The sequence below is a fragment of the Drosophila montana genome, unplaced genomic scaffold (genome assembly GCF_035044405.1).
Source record: "Drosophila montana isolate Dmon_TW-CO22-7 unplaced genomic scaffold, ASM3504440v1 contig_1761_1, whole genome shotgun sequence".
NCBI lineage: Eukaryota > Metazoa > Arthropoda > Insecta > Diptera > Drosophilidae > Drosophila > Drosophila montana.
The window spans coordinates 26,548-39,094 of NW_026996690.1; the positions used below are offsets into that span (position 1 = coordinate 26,548).

Sequence of the window (12,547 nt, forward strand, 5' to 3'; positions counted from 1 at the left end):
AAGAATAATGAGCACTTAAATTGCTGTCATTAATAAGGCGACTCACAGAGTTGTACAGTTTAAAGCACTGTTCCATTTTGATAAACTGCTCAACATTGACTACGTGCTCCTGAGAAGCGCAGAGAGAGACAGAGACAGAGACTTAGAGCCTGTCATAGGGTCAGGTAAGATGAGGCAGAGAAGAAGAAAAATATAAAAATGAAAAATTAGCTGGAGAAATGGAGTGTCCCATCCTTTTGACGAGTGGAATATTATGTAAAACAATCTAAACGATGTCAAAAGTTTTGAAAGGTAAAACATGGAAAAGCCAATGAGATTTTATTTAAAAGAATTTGTTGCTTGTTGGCAAAGTTTGTGGTGATTTGTATTCCGTTTCTTCAAAGTTTATTGGGCGCCTGCAAAAAGTTTATCCACAACAGCCAAGGTAGAATTATGTTCCAAATAAATCATCTTTAATAGACTGTGCTTATATGCAAAACGAGAAAAGGGCTGAAGAGAAATTACCAACCGCCTTCCCATATTTTGCCTGTAAATGAAAGGGAGTTGTGATGCAAACGAAAGGGAAGGGATAACAACAACAGGAAGTGCTCAACTTGACTCACAAATTTGCATTGTGTGAATTGCTTCCGTTCTGTTTCGTATATTGCCAGCCGCGTCAAGGGGATGTGCCAAATCCTGAGATATGCCAAGACAAGGCAAATACACGAAACAAGCAGGAAGAGAAATATCTGTAATGGGGCTGTCCGCCTCCTTGGACCACATTTCTCTTGTCATTTCTTGGTTGTTTTAAATAAATTACGAGGCTTAAGGATTTATGTTCTTCTAGACTTCCAGGAGTTGGAAACAACAGGCGAAAACCTTAACCATCAACTTTGGTATTGTCACCTTATTCGAGCAAAGTGTCGCAGAATGAGACATAAAATGCAGCCCTTGCTGGAAGTTAATGAATTTTGGTCTTGAATAATTATTTAAATTTGTGTGCTTTTTATTGGGCTGCCTTTGTTTCAATTGCTTTGTTCACTTTTTGTCTGTAAGAAAAGAATGTTCTGATTTCTTGTTTTGGCGTTGTTTTGACTTTTACACAATATTCACCCTTGATTACGACTTTAATGATTTCTTTTGAATCGGGATTTCTATAAACACACTTGAAATGAAACTAGTTAACTAATTACCATCTATCTGTAGATTTGTGTATCTTTACGCGCATCTTTATATAAACATAGAAGATGAACAAGTTCTTACAATAGAAATGCTTCTCTTCTGAAAACATTTCTTTGGGATTTTAAGTATTGTGAAGAATTCAAAGTATTCTGTATTGTTCTCCAGAAATATTTGAAGGCAGTTCCTCGTTACACCCACGACTTTCAAAGTTTCTACAGTCAATGGGCAACTAATTATTTACCTTATTTATGAGAGGCCGCAAAGCTGTTCAGTTAATATGAAAAGCAGATGCCAAAAATGTGCCATTAATTCTCAATTAATTTGTTGTTATTTCCTATTGTTTACGCAAAGTGGGGGAAATAGAAAGTAAAATAAGCTGGCTGACTTTTGTTCAGTTGAGTGCCTAAGGCAGAGGAAAATAAATTTTCTGTGGCACTGGAATTTCTTTTCACTTTATTTACGTGGCAATGAATTCACCTTGACGAACCTGCCGGGCAAATGGCCCACGCCTCCTTAAAGTGGGATCCGGATATTTGCATGCAAATCAAGGCACTGCATCAGCATAAGAGTAAGCACATAATCTGATTCCAGAAGCGAGTGCGCCCAAACAAGATGAAGCATGAGAAAGCCATATTTGCAATGTGTATGGCCGATGGACCAGCAAAGGGATAAACTGGGTTCTCTTTAATCCAGAAATGTCAACATACCCTCCTTGTAAATAAAAGTTTTCAGAGGGGACACACACTTCTGCCTCTGCATGTGAAAATTAATAAAAGGCGAGTGTAAACACCGAACCAGGCACTGAACTGTTTTAAACAACCTCTGCACTCTAAACTCGGCTTCGTTTTTATTTAGTTTTCTTCTTCTTAGCCAGGGGACGGTATGTCAGCGTTTAGGGGCGTGTACCTGTGCGTGTGATGTGGTCCCAGCACTCACATACACACAGATGAGCCCTAAATTAAAAATTCGCCAGGTAAATATTTATTTAGCTACAAATAAGCAGCAAGGGCAAGCAATAAGAGGGACCCTATAGCAAGGGAAAATTAAATTTAAGTAAGGACAAAACGAGAAAAACTGATAAAGTCTTGAGTCCTTATAGAGTGCAGATGTCAGACTTAGGTTTCTAGAACGTTTGTAAAAATTGCTGTTCTTCTCAGGCTTCCAAGAAAATGTGAAAAACTCTAGGGACCGATTGCTTAAATTGTTTATAACGTTCTCGATTCCAGTTTTCCCGAAGGCCCACCCAGGGGGAGTTTTATGGCGCCGCCATAATTTTATATTTTTCAATTTTTATTATTCAAACAAAAACCACACGACAAGCAGTTTTTCCATTTCAATAATTTGTGATTTTATGACGGGCAGGGGACTGCCAGCCTAAAATACCGTATTTGACTTCTCTTTGGTTTTTCTTTGCAGGCACCGCAGGGACTCTGGGAAAATGCATTAGACGAGCAAGGCGAAATACTTGGTATATATAATTTATCAAATTATTACTGAAGGAGAACAGAAATTCGAGGCGTGGCTACTTGGACAGGGCAAACATTACACAGCAAAGCGAAGCGAGTGAATTACAAATAATGCCATTTCCTTGTGAGTCTGCGTGTGTGTGTCAGGGTGGGGTCATCTGAACGACAAGAAGTCAAGTGTGGCAAATGACAGGGGCTTATGTCTGTTTCCTTTGCAGATTTCAGGCTGTCAGAAGCAGGAGGTATGCATAACTTTAGGCGCTGCAGCCCTTCAAGGGGCCACTTCCACTACCAGCCATCGCTCAGAGATTCACATTGTTCCTTTAAAGTTTTTCACAAATTGACGGCATTTCCTGCTGCTGCAGCCAGAGAAAGCCCTTGTCCCAATTAGGTGACAAATATGCAATTTTCCAGCTGCAGCCTGCCCGGGTCCAGTCCTGGTGTGTGCAGCAATGCGTATTCAATAAATTTAAGCAGGAAAATTGCATTTAATTTGCATTAAATTTACACCATCAGCAGGAAGCAGCCAACGAGCGACAGGAAAACCAACGACACAACCAACTGCGGGCACAAGCAGCTGCAACATTTCCCCCTATAGCCCCCAAAAAATGTTGTATGTCTGCAGGGGTCGACCTGACGAATGCATGTTTGATGTATCTCAGCTCAGGGCAAGATTTGATTGTATTGGCCACTTGGCAGCTGTTGCTGGGTTGGATGGGTGGATTTTATGTTATTTAAGATATGCGAATTCCCAAGTAAAATAGTTCTCAATAATTATTTATTTCCATTTAATATTTAATTAATATTTCATTCATTATTATATGCGAGGTTATATTTCCGACAGACTCACAGGACACGCAGCCTAATTCCAATATTTAACACAGTTGATAAAATAAGCTATTAAAATGCGAATGCTCTTTCCCATTTCAAAGATACTGCCTGGAGATTTGTTTTCCAGTTCCCCAAGGTTCCTTGCTCTAATTCGTCCCCTGCCGGCAGTTAAAAGGGGGGAAATAAAATTTATGAGTTTTGATTTATTTGCCAGGCCCTGACGCGGCTATCAGCATGCAGTGCGTATACGTGATATTTTAAAAGCAAATTTCGTGATTTTGCCAACGAAGCAAATTACGCAACAAAGTTAAAAAGGTTAAAATAAACGGCTTATTTTGCATTCAATTTATGAAAATAAATTATATAAAGTAACCACAGTAGGTTATGTTTTAAAAATGTATTGTTACTTTTATTGTATTTGTATGCATAACTTATGTAGAATAATGAGTTGATCAGTTCTCGATAAAAGCTCATAGAATCGTTTCAAATAGCAAGGAAATTATACTATGAATGCTTGTATTGAAAAAAAGAGTAAACTTGCACAATTAAACATAAAAATATTGTACAAAATATAATTAAAATGTCAACTACTCTTATTTTGAAGATTCATCTGATAATCTGCAAGCTGCGTTGTTTCGCATCAAATTAGTATTTTGGGTCAGGTTGCTCATGCATTTTGGGAAGGTTGCGGCTTTTTATTGTTTAATAGTTAAACTTAACTTTTCACACATAATCATTTTATAAGTGAAACAAATCCAATTGCTAACTCTGTGTAGATGCTGTAATAATATCAAATCCTTATTGCTAATTACTACCTAATTCAGTTTAATCTCCTGCAATCATTTGAATCCGACCGTCTACAACGTCATTCGATTTCCGACCTTAACTTTCAACTTACCCAAGTCAGGTCTGCCGCAGCCTTTTAATCAAACTTTGCCTGGCTCCAGGCACAGAATTTTGTTCGGGTTGTGACTAAAATCGTGTTTGCCACACAACACACGCTTTCAATGTTCTTACCCCAAGTCCCCCTTTTTGCTTTTCATATTCCCTGTGCAATTTGGAACTTCTGTTTGGTTGGCAAATAAAACCGCATGTCTCTGTCATGGCTGTTGTTGTTTTCCTGGACAGGCCAGGCGGCATGCTTCAAAGAGCAGAGTCAGCTTAAAACGACAGACTCTCATTGCAGCTCCTGTCCAGGTTGGTTATGCAGTGTCCGGGGACGAGGACAGGCGTTTGTGGCTTGAACTGCAGCGCTGAGGGACCACAAAAAGTGTGATTTCGGGCGCATATGCACACATACCCATGACATAGGTGTCCGCTTGACAGTGTGTACCCCGATCAAAGAGGGCATTGACCACAAGGCCATCAACATGTAAAAGTGTCAATCATACGCCCCGTGGTACGTTCCACACGGCTGCTAACAACGCGTCGCGCCATTAGTGCTGTTATTATGATTATCGTCATTGTTGTCCCATTTTCCCGGGACGGTCCAACCCGCTTACCCTTCGCTGCAGTTTCCCTTCCTGCCACACAATAATGAAATATAAATATTGTGATAATGTCGCTGATGTTTTTGTTGTTGTCCTTGGTTATTTTTACGGTTTCTGCTGCTATGTAAAGCAGACACATAATAAATATTACTCTTGCCAGGTTGTTGTTGCCATCGCTCGTTGCAACCCACAAAAAAACAGCAAATTGAAATTTAATGAAATTTATTAATTTGCTGCATTTTTGATGATGTGGCAAAAATATTTTGTTGTCAACTTCAAATTGATCGCAAAGCGGTTGAATTTGCGTTCGGTGTAGAAAAAATAATGTGCATAATACACAAAGAATATATACTGAATTAATAACTCAGGTTGTTAAAACTCAAATTGAATATATTTTTAAATAAAATTAAGTTAAAAAACGTGTAAAATTAAATAAAGCTGCTTCGTCAAGCGGATAACTTCAAGGTTAATTCACACAGAGCCTGAAAACCTGCGAAACCTAAAGCTGTGAAATTTAACGCGTAAAACTTTTTGTGGCCAAGAAAATGTGGCTTAACAGGCTAAAATGGTTCTTAGTATTGCTAGGAGATAAACGTCTGGCAAGTGGATGCAGACAGGTTTATGAAGATGTTGAAAAATGTTTGGTGAAGTTAACTTTCATGAGTGATTTATAGCTAGCCGTAGATTCTAAATTTGTGAAGCGAAGTATTCATGCTTTTAAATAAGCACAACAAATACAGGCATTGTCCACAGGCCTCGTCTTCCTAAATACGGCTCTCAAAGTATATAAGATCCAAAGGGACACATAAAAACAGTCCATTATAAGTGCAAATTGGACATGTCAGAAACAACTCAAATTTTCACCCAGATTACGTATACGCATCGTACGCCACTGAAAGGTAAACCATATGGGAAATCTTCCCTCATCGCTGACTCAAGCACGCAAATCAAAGTCTTTTGGCATCTTCTCTTGCATCCAACAACAATCATCAAGTAGCAATCACTTAGTCATATCTCCTCTCGCATTATTCCGCCGAATTTCGACTTCAACTGCTGACATTACTTTCCGCAGTGTTTTATTTTTTGTTTTTGTATTTGTTTATACCTTTGACACAGCAGCAGCCACAACCAGAATGCCTTGAGGGCTGTGCCTCAACTTTGACATTCCCCTGTCGTTTTTTATGCGTCGCCTTTTATTGCGTGCCACTACTTTAATATTTTTTGCCTTCAGTTCGATTTGCCTCACAGCAATCGATGAAGGAGTTCTTAATGGGTTCGTTGTACCCTCACATACGCACACACACATGGCTGGGCAAATGTGTGGTTGGCACTCTCTGTAGCCGCTGCCTGCCTTTAATGTATTTCAATTATTTTTATTGGCTTATCATAAATAATAATGCCCCCTGGCCTTGGCTTCCTTATTTTTCCTGCTACTGCTCATGCACCGCCTGCTTCACTCTTCATGTTTCACTTACCTTGCGCCCTTGCTTTGGCCAGGGCTGGAACACATGTTGAGCCTTGTTTTTGGCATTGCCGCTTATTGAAAAACTTTGGCAAGTCGTTGCGTGGCTCGCTTCGTCTTGTTTAAGAAAACTTTCCGTTAAGTGGCAGCAACTTTTTGGTCTTTTTGCATATTTTATTGTGCTGGTAAAACTTTATAGAGTTCATTATTTGTAGCAAGTGCGCGTTAATTATTCGTGCATTTGGCACTAAGAATAATTGAATTGTCTTTTGGCTATTCCTGTTGCTAGCAATGACTCAACTGGGAGTTTTCATATTTAAAAAACCCTAAAATTTTTTCAACATGAACTTAGTTCATTCACCTCAATACTTTTCATAATAATGCGTTGTTAAGGAAATCTTAAGTAATGTGCAGCAATTAATCTTTACACAGAGCTGAGTAAATCAACTACTATAAGCTCGCCTTGTCTGTGGGTGTCATCGTTAATCAAAGCATCAGACTTCACTCAAATACCTCCCAATGTTTTAGCCAGCTGTTTATTCATCTCTGAAGCCACTCCCACAAGCCATTATTCATTCATTGCAATTTGGCACATTTCCCCATGGTGCTGCCACATTTAACACGCCGCATTGCATTCGCGACTCTATTACACGACTTTCTCGCAATTTTAATTATCGCGCCATCGTAATCATCATCATTGTTTTTGTTGCTGTTCTTGTAATTGTTGCAGCTACTACAACTGTTGCAAACGGCACCGCAAATGCAATTTCCGTGCAAAATATTTGCACAAAGGCACAAAAACTTTCTCCTCATACAATGCGCTATTTCGAGTTCCTTCTCTCTCTCTCTCTATTCTTATTTTTTTTCTCTCTCTATCTCTATTTCACTCTCTCTATCTCTCTCTCTCTCTCCCTTTCTTTTCTCTGTAGTTTGTGTGCAGCAAATAGAGAAATAGAAAATATATGACTAGAAGAAAAGGCAAAAGTTTCCTCGTGGCACGAAAAGTATTGAGCTATGCAGCAGACGCCTCTCCCACTTCATTAAATTTTTCCTCTCCTCAAACTCCATAGAGCATTTAAAGTTCGGATTAGGGTTTACAACTTTTAACAGTTGCTTTTCCAGTCGCTTCTCCCACTGCATACTTTGCGGCGTTTTGCGCACTTTGTAAATAAGTTAAAAGTATTTGAAAAAAGTAAAATGAGAAAAAATTGTTGGATGCCGCTTCGCTGGTTCAAATTAAAAGAAATATGCGGTGGGGAAACGGGAAAAGCGCAGAATGACGAGAAAAAATGAACTGCTGTAGTTTGCTTTTCCATTTGTGTTGCATTTATTGTTGTTGTTGTAACTTGCTTGTCTCATGCATAACGACAAAATGCACTTTGTTTGATGAGCAACCACGGTAGACAACCCGACAGCCCCATCAGTCCAGCCAATATCAGCCAGGGCTAGCATTTGCCAAAAAGGGGCGGGTAATATAAACCATGGCAAGCACTGACTAAGCTTTAAAGAGGGACACAGCCAAGGATAATACCAACTGACAGCTTTCGTTTGCTTCTGTTCTGCCTTTTCGAATGCAGCTTTCTGAAAAAATAATGAGAAATTATTGGCGCATTGCGCCTCGAGACGACCGAGTGTCGCAGTCGTCGTAAGCCCGGGAGAAAGACCTCGTTTGCTGGTGGTTGCGGACAGCTCACATTAAGTATACGCACGCATGCCTGAGCATGAGCATTGAATTTAATAAAAAGTTGTAATTAAATTGTGCCTGAGCACATATATTATTTATATTGACTCTAATCCAATAAATTAAAATTGCATTTTAATAGTTGTGCATTTGAAAGCTGACAGCTCTTCAGAGGAGGCAGTTTATATATAAAATCTTTATATACTGCCCAAAGGAACTAAACCTGCTGTTGCCTCGGCTACATAATCTTATTCTGAGGTGCCTCTTTACACTTCATCGACTTTGCGCAACATTGTGGCTGCTGCATGTTATAAAATGCTGCATACATTTATAGCCACAGCATATATTGGAAATGTTTTCCCATGCTATCCGGCTTACAGCCGGCTACATTCTGTTACACTAAAGTATAGCAAGGATTCCATTAAACTCGCTACCAAGACAAGGCAAAATTCTGTTCTCGTATTAAATTTCATGTAGTTGCTACGCTCTAGATATTCCTTAAGGGCACGATGGGCAGGTGGCTATCACAAGTTTTTGGAGCTCCTTTTCCGTCGGTCCTCAAATGGTAAACTAGGACTGGTAGGCAAAATTTTTCGCCTAATTCTATCCAAAAAATTAGTATGATATTTTATTTATTTTTTTATATAAGTATAATATTACAAAAGAACTCGAACACCTCTATCCACTTTACTTCCCTCATTCACTCCTTTCTCTCCCCATACATCAATTGTGTATTATCGCACTTCCACTTCAAATGCCTTGACATAATTTTAAAGCTCAACATTTATGCTGAGAAGCACACGTGAGGCGATTAACATAATTAGATGTGCAAATCCAACACTCGACACGCTAAAGGCAAAGCCCCGTCACAGCTCAACATATACGCAGAGCGATGCGAAGGGAAAGGCTGTGGAAAAGATTTCCATAAAGTGTAAATATTTGCATGGTGAAATTGGAGACGAGGCTCAGCAGGTGGCATCAAGTGACAGCAGACACAAGGAAAAACACAAACAAGGACACGCACAAAGAAACAACCGCATCCGCATTCTCATCCAAAACCACAGCCACAAATTGCCTCAGCCTCAGTCAGATAACCTTTTCGTTGAGCCTTTGACACGCACTTAAGTACTTCAACATAATTTCCTGAAGTTCTGTGTGAAATTTTAATTTTCTCCACACAGCCGCAAACATACACACACACACGCATGTACACTTAAGAGCATTAATTAGCCATAGTTTTCCTGCCGCCATTTTCTATTTCCAGTGAGTCCTCTTGTGGTCTCAGATGAGGGGACTACATCAAATTAATTGCCTTTTTTGACTAATTTCTGTATGTGTATGTGTGTGTGTCTGTCTACACATGTATTATCCTCTCTTGGTATTCACTTTATCTGCTCTACTCTTAACAATTTTCATTTTAATTCTGCATCCAACTTTTTGCATTATTGAGGAAATGTTAAGCAACAACTGCCCCTGGGCAACTTGACAGGTGAAAACCTGTGCGGACCACACACACACACACACACATCCATAAACAACTCCTGCCTGAGCTTCTCAATCTGTCATTCGGTCTTGTGGCAGCAGCCTCAGAGGCTCAACTTTAAATTGAGTTTCTTTGGGGAACTTTTCATACAGAGAGGAAATACAGAAGAATTTAATAGACAAGTTTGCTTCTGGGGGTCGCTGAGGGCGTGGCACTTTGTATGTGTTGATTGCTGTTTTGTTATTCATGGAATTGTTTAAAAATTTAGATTGCTGCGAAACTTGCAATTAGTGCTTTGAGTTGTTGTTGTTACTGCAAGTCAAGCTGTACACACTTTGTGTAAAGACGAGATTTGGAAGCGAAAATCGTTATCGATGGGTAAATATACTTCATAACTCGATCAAATATTTAAATGAAATATTAAAATTAAATTCGCCTGCGATTCTTACATATGTATCTTACGCCTTTCACCAACTATTTTCCATTTAATCCCTAGCAATCCACTTTAAGCGGTGCAAGTATTCTTTTTGTATCCGTATAGTTGTTTTTGTCGCATTTAATTGTCATTAAAAATCGATTCCTTGACCCTACAGAATGTGCAAGGACATTGTCCCCATTGTCCTGCACAAAACACACGTTTAAAGGTAATGAAAAAACTTCCTTGAAATTCCCCGTTCAAAGAACATTAAAAGATTTGCAAGCATAATTTAATTAATTAGAAGAAGCCCCCAAGCTCAATCCTCTTCCATTTTCATTCCCTTTCTCATTCTTGCTTATAGCTAGCCCCTTTCGGGTATTTTGTCAATTAGCTGAAAACCGCAGCTGAAGCACGTAAGCGAAAACTGAAGTCGGAGAATCCATTCGGAACATCTTAGCGTGCCGGGCACGTCGTTTAGGGAACCTCCTCCCTTCCATCAATTCTCCACCCATTTACGTTGTTAACAACGCGATAAAACTGTAAAGTGAAGCCAATTCATTAATTTAGCTGGGCACCGGAGTGGAGCAGCAGGAGAATAGCCACATAATTAGTTGACATGCGAGCTGACCAGGAAGTACGAGGAGGGGAAGGTGGAGGCACCCAAACATTGAATTACCTTTGTTTTGCTGTTTGCCTGTCTCGACTGTCCTGGAATTGACATCATGAGCCTGCATTTCCCTGGGAAACCTCTTTGTAGTTCGCTCAACGCAAAGTGAGCAACCTCGTTGGCCACTCAACCGTGTGAACATCAGAGCCTGAGGCAGAGGAGTGGAGAAAGATTTGAGTGGCAAACGCACTCACAGCTGAGAGGGGTGGCTTTTGTAGTTGTTGCTTTCTCGGTTGGCATATTGCGGTCGAGTGTCATCGAACATAGAATAGCTGACAACCGATACACAAACACACTCACATAGACACACACACACACTCACACACACACTCACACACACACTCACATAGACACTCACAAGCACACACTCATATCTATTGGTGTCAATGGCAAAAGATTAGATGCCCCATCGTGCAGCCAGTTTGTCACATCATTAAGTCCTTAATTAGCTCAGCTAGCAGCTGCTGCACTCTAAAAGGAATGGTAGGAGGAGGGGAATATGTCTTGTCTGTTTTGCATATAGTTCAAGCAGCAGGCAAATGACCTAAGTTGCTTACCACCATGTCTTCACACCACTTTTAATTCCCACCAACTATTGAATGCAGTCTTAGCCTACCTCCTTCCATTTAAGTGGAACTTTACCAAGATGAGCAAAGGATTCTTTAGCGTCCTTAAGTGCGAATGTGCAATGCATATATAATCCCCAACAGAGGAGAATAAGAGCAAAATGACGCAGTTTGCGCAAGTGGATATGAAAAAAACGGAATTTAGCACTTTCTAATACTTTAAATTGAAGTTGAGTAAAAGGAAGGCAACCAACTTACTCCAAGTTGTCTGCATACTATTGTCTAACTGAATCCAATTTCCAATTATCTCCACATTCACTGCTTATTAAATATTACAATAATTTCCCTGACCATGGATAAGCCCCCTGATTTGCCTGACAACATTTTCCATACCAATTAGTGCAGCATGCAGCAAAATTTGACTATCGCAGTGGCTACGGGTGAGCGTGGCCAGGCCATAATTGGAATGTTTTGAGGTTGCAAACGCGGATTTGCCAACTGCCCACATGTCGCATTGTTGATTTACGGCCACAGCCCAAGAGCAGACAGCAGAGAGAATGGAGTGCGTGCCTCGAGGGAAACACAAATGCCGCCTGTCTGTGCTGCAGTTGCATTGCTGGTGGTGCGGCGGTTACCTGTGGTGGTTACCTGCCGGCTGCATTCGTTTTGACACCCACACAAATAGTTCACGCTCGGCAGGAAAGTGCCCGATTTGGGATTATGCTGATTTAATGGCCACGAACCGCATATGAAGCGTGTTCAAATTGGCATTTGGAGACCCAATTCAGAGCCACAATGATTGAAAAAATTGGCTTAAGTGCTTAACTAATGGTAAGCATGGCAATAAGCCGGTTCACAAACATGCTTGCACATACACATTCAAACACACAAGCGAAAACTAAGGGATTTCAATGTGATGACCCTGACATAAATCTCCTGCCATTTGGGCGGAAAGGAGTTGCTTGCGTGAGCTTTCAACATTTTTAGAGTGTGCTTCAAGTTAGAGATAATAATGTGTGTAGCTTACTAAAGGTTCCGTTGCCCTAAAAACCTTTTAAAAATAATTCTCTTGGAAATAAATCCATTGAAGAGCTTTAATTAAATTACATACACATTTTTTTCACAGTTAACAATATTCAAATGTCGACTCTGAAAGTTATTTCAATTTGCACTGCAGCTTTTTGCTTACTTTGTCATAATTCAAACAAATTAAAAGTAATTGAGCAAACATTTGACGAATTTTAATTTGATAATAGAAGTGCAAAACTGAATAATAGACTGAATAACTCTGACCTACTATGTGACACATTTTATACTGTTGC

At 39.8% G+C, this 12,547-nt stretch overlaps 1 protein-coding gene across 3 annotated transcripts in view; it reads left to right on the forward strand.

The window, feature by feature from the left end:
• Positions 1–12,547, forward strand: part of LOC135440974 (uncharacterized) — a 31,992-nt gene that overhangs the window by 13,657 nt on the left and 5,788 nt on the right. Inside the window, exon 2 of one of the 3 annotated variants that reach the window (XM_064700400.1) lies at positions 2,578–2,629. The exons of the other annotated variants lie outside the window; for them this stretch is intronic. The gene's annotated coding sequence lies outside the window, so the exon portion shown is untranslated. The remainder of the gene's footprint in view (positions 1–2,577; positions 2,630–12,547) is intronic. 3 annotated transcript variants of the gene reach the window in all.